This window comes from Tyto alba, unplaced genomic scaffold, assembly GCF_018691265.1.
Source record: "Tyto alba isolate M040663 unplaced genomic scaffold, T.alba_DEE_v4.0 Super-Scaffold_34, whole genome shotgun sequence".
In the NCBI taxonomy this organism is placed as follows: domain Eukaryota; kingdom Metazoa; phylum Chordata; class Aves; order Strigiformes; family Tytonidae; genus Tyto; species Tyto alba.
Genome location: NW_024881309.1, coordinates 1,732,940 through 1,737,550, shown reverse-complemented (window position 1 = coordinate 1,737,550; position 4,611 = coordinate 1,732,940). Strand labels below are relative to the sequence as shown.

At 55.8% G+C, this 4,611-nt stretch overlaps 1 long non-coding RNA gene across 1 annotated transcript; it reads left to right on the top strand.

Moving 5' to 3' along the window:
- The first annotated feature begins 2,075 nt into the window (after positions 1-2,075).
- Positions 2,076-4,611, top strand: LOC116959733. The gene is made up of 3 exons (XR_004406020.1): positions 2,076-2,361; positions 3,549-3,751; positions 4,517-4,611. It is a non-coding gene; the product is annotated as an uncharacterized LOC116959733 (long non-coding RNA).

The following is a 4,611-nucleotide window of genomic DNA, read 5'->3' as shown; positions in this document are numbered from 1 at the left end:
TGCCAGACCCGGCACACGGACGCCTTGGGGCGCAGGTCCCTCCTGGTGTAGAGGATACAGGATCAGGGTACAACAAGATGGGGGCACGCAAGCTGGTTTGGGGTGCAGGTCCCTCCTGGTTCAGAGGGGAGCCATTTTGGGGTGCGTGGCTGGTTCAGGGCACAGGTACCTCCCAGTTCAGGGGACAGCTAGTTCGGGGTGCACAGCTGGTTCAGGTCTCTCCTGCTTCAGGGTGCAGCCAGTTTGGAGTAGAAGACCTTTCTGGTTCAGGGTGCAGTTGATTTGGGGTGCATGGCTGGTTCGGGGTGCAGGTCCCTCCGGGCTTAGCTGCAGCTTCACAGGAGCACAGATGCCTCCCGATCCAGCATGCAGCCGGCTCGGGATGCGGGTCCCTCCCGACTCAGGGCTGGAGAGGGATGCGGGTCCCTCCCGGCTCGGGACTGGAGCAAGAAGCGGGTCCCTCCTGGTTTGGGGTGCAGGTACTCTCAGGTTCAGGACAAGAGCAGAAAGCGGGTCCCTCCCTGTTTTGGGACCAGAGCCGGTGAGGGATGCAGGTCCCTCTCGCTTCGGTACTGGAACTGGTTCGGGATGTAGGATGCAGGTTCCTACCGGTTCAGGATTGGAGCTGGTGTGGGATGCGGGTCCTCCCCTGTTTGGGACCGGAGCCGGTGCGGGATGCAGGTCCCTCCCCGTTCGGGATCGGAGCGGGATGCGGGATGCAGATGCCTCCTGGTTCAGAGCCGGAGCCGGTTCGGGATGCGGGTCTCTCCCCGTTAAGAATCGGAGCGGGATGCGGGTTCCTCCCGGCTCGGCGTGCAGCCGATTCAGGATGCGGATCCCTCCCGGTCCAGGACCGGAGCAGGCTGTTGGGATGCGGATCCCTCCCGGTCCAGGACCGGAGCAGGCTGTTGGGATGCGGGTCCCTCCCGGTCCAGGACCGGAGCAGGCTGTTGGGATGCGGGTCCCTCCCGGTCCAGGACCGGAGCAGGCTGTTGGGATGCGGGTCCCTCCCGGTCCAGGACCGGAGCAGGCTGTTGGGATGCGGATCCCTCCCGATTCAGAACCGGAGCAGGCTGTTGGGATGCGGGTCCCTCCCGGTCCAGGACCGGAGCAGGCTGTTGGGATGCGGGTCCCTCCCGGTCCAGGACCGGAGCAGGCTGTTGGGATGCGGGTCCCTCCCGGTCCAGGACCGGAGCAGGCTGTTGGGATGCGGATCCCTCCCGATTCAGAACCGGAGCAGGCTGTTGGGATGCGGGTCCCTCCCGGTCCAGGACCGGAGCAGGCTGTTGGGATGCGGGTCCCTCCCGGTTCAGGACCGGAGCAGGCTGTTGGGATGCGGATCCCTCCCGGTCCAGGACCGGAGCAGGCTGTTGGGATGCGGATCCCTCCCGGTTCGGGGCCGGGCAGGGCTCCGGGCTGGAGCCGGCTGCGGCGGGCGAGCTGCTACCGGGGCTTTTATAGGCGGCTCGGGCGGTGCCAGCGAGCGGTGGGCAGAGCCGGCACGGAGAGCCCTCCCCGGCCCCCCCTCCCCTCCACCCGGGCCTGGGGGGGCTCTGAACCCCCCTCCCCGAGCCGCCCCCCGCAGCACAGAGCTGCCCTGCCCAGTGGGCAGGACCCCTCGCCTTTCCCCGTATCCTCTCTCCTGCTTGCCCTCAAAATCTTCCCATCTCTGGGGGGGGGGGGGGGGCTGACAGGCATCTGGGCCAAAAACGCTCTAAAAAGTCACCAGGAGTTTAAAACACGCTGATAATTGTAAAGCTTCTGTTATTATATTTACATATTCTAAAGCTTTCCAGTGTAACAGCATCGGGATTTCTCCAAGCGGCTCTGTGGTCGGCGAGCGCTTTGCATCCCCGACGAACAAAGCAAATGTTTGACTTCTCAAAGAAGGAAAATGTCTTCCCACTCCAGTGCGACCAGCTTCCTACCGCTGCAAGCAGGAGGTTTCATTTTAGTGCCCCTTCGCTCGTAAAGCAAACACAGTTCCTGTTGGGCTGGTGAAACCTTCTCCGTGAAGAGTCTTTTCTCCCATGAATAAGCGGTCGGAATCTAATTAAACTGCAAACAGAGATTCACACCTTCCCACAGTCCAGGTTTATAATATCCACCAGACAGGGGTGATTTTAACTTACTCCTCCAGGGTTGTGTTATTGCCAAGTGTGGGCAAAAAAATAACAACTCTGTTGTTGCCTGCCAGGAGAGCTGCTTTTCCCTCAGGATGCACCAATGAAGAGGAGAATCACCTTGGAAAGCCGAGTGCGTCCCTCTGGTTTGCTAAAGGGTGCTCTTAAATCACATTCGAGGGATGCAGCCTCCCAAACTGGTGGAAGAAGAGCACTGAGCTGGAGGAACCCCTCCCAGGTAAAGCGGTGGCTCTCCAAAAACTGGAAGAAATTTGGGTTTGAATTGCACAGCTGAGTGTCATGGAGGGAGGATGCTCGGTTCTTATGCTGGAGCAAGCCCTTAGGGAAGCCTGAGGGATTGAAAATCTTTAGTTCCCAACACCAGGTTGGTTGTTGAAGTGAGACTGAGCTTTTTAACCCGAGGATGGATGAAGAAGGAGATACATTTCAACCAGGGCCTCCGCGTTTCCAGCAGCCCTGGGTGACCGTCCCACAGGGGGGTCCAGGCTGGTGGCCGAGCGCTCCTCCCGCATCCGGATGCTCCTGGACCACTCGATGGCAGCATTGCCTAAAAATGCAGGAGGAGGAATGGGCGAGCAGCCAGCCGAGCTGGGGAAGGCTCGTGGGTGATGGCATTTCCAATCCCCCCTCCATCACCAGGCTGCTTTGAGGTGTTGCTATAAATTTGGTAAAGGGTGAAGCCCAAAGGAGCAGACGCCCTGGCAGGCGAGGACAACGTTAGCAGCCATCTCAGTCCACCCCAGCAAATCCTTTTGCACCCCAGAAAACCCTTTTCCACTCCCTCCATCCCCAAATTGATCCAAGTGGGTAGCATCACCCCACGGATCACTGCAGAGAGAGCACATCCCTGCCTCCTGCCTCAGTTTCCCCATTAGGAAAAAGGGGGCAATGCCTTTGCATGCTCCTGTTGAAAAGAATTGGCTCTTTTTTTCCCTGTGCTGCTGGTGTACAAGGAACTGAAATGCAGCATGATGTCTCGACCGAAGCAGGCTCTGGAAGGGGCATGTGTGTATCAGCATGTTCAGGCTGCTGAGTGTTGGGTAGTCTGGGGAGGATTTCACCCCAAGGATACCTTTTTTTTCTTTTGGAAGAGATTGCATTAAAGGGGAGAAAGAAGTAATTTAACCCTAGGACAGAAACCTGTGTGAGGGAGAACAGATGTATTTATTGCTTGGCAAAACCAAGCAGATTATTGCAAGGTTTTGACAACTAATTAATGCTTGTGGGTCCCTGTGAAGATGCCAGTGCTATTCTGGGCGTGAATGCACGGGGCTGTTCCAACAAGCCCCCTCCTTCCCACCCCTGGGGACGCTCGTATACCTTCATGTATAACATCAGCCCTTTCAGAGCACTTTGTAACTGGCAGCTGGAGAAAACCTTGCCTTTTCCTGTTGTGTTTTCCAGAAGGACAGGAACTTCTTACACTCCAGGTTTCCCAGCAGAGTTCCCTGGGCCAGCATAACATCAAGCACATACAAAGTGTGATTGTCTGGGAGGGAAAACTGGCCTCGTCCTTCAGAGATTGTCAGAGATGGCGTTTTTCCTGCTTCTGAGATTCCAGCTCCTCCGTCCACCTTGGACCCCATTTCCCTGTTGCATAAAGCCAGGTGCCAGCAATGCCAGGAATGGGTTCAAGATTTGCCACCTCCCCAAAATGTGGCTTCAGGTCCCAAATAATAAATATGCCTTGCAAGCTGGTGGCAGAGGCTTTTTGCTTGGGTAGCAGGTGGATCAAGCTGTGCTTAAATTTGGGTATGGCACCAGTGGGGGACAACAGCTTGCACCCAGCAAGACAATAATGTCTTTTCTTAAAACAGCTGGATCTAGAAGGGAACATCTACCTTGGTGTATTCCTCAAGCAGGGTAGGCAAACAACTTGTCCTGGCACCCCCATGAACACAGAAGAGACAGCGAGAAGCCGCACAAGCTATTTTCCACAGCACCGAGCAGCACTTGGATGCTTAGATATCCGTTAGCAGAAATAACTCATTTTGCCAAGCTGCTCCTCATGATTAATTTGGAAATCATATAGTCTAAAAGTCCCAGAAACAAGCTGTCTCCTGCAAGATGGATTACACAAGTGTGTGTGCAAGTGAACACTTATTCAAGCTTCCTACCTTCCCCTTGTGCTGTTGCTTCAGCCTTAAATTGAGCTCAGCTGAGCTCAGCTTTGGGGGTTATATTTTGCAGCTGGTTGGTATGGCCCAGGTTGAGGTGGTTTGTTCGTTAATGAGTGCTCTTCCTGCTCTCAGGTAGCTTTGTGTTGCAGGTCCTTGTGCTTTGGTGATTCAAAAGCAGGGTAGGTGGAGGTTGTGTGACTTTGAGCTGTGGTGTTTTTGCTAAATATAAGTTTGCTTTGTGTTTTTTATCAGGAGGTGGGTGAAGTCTCGTTGTTTGGAGTGGCATGAGATGGAGTTTATTTCCCTGGGGAGGAAGCCAGCAGTGTGCAAGGTGTGCTGGGCATTGA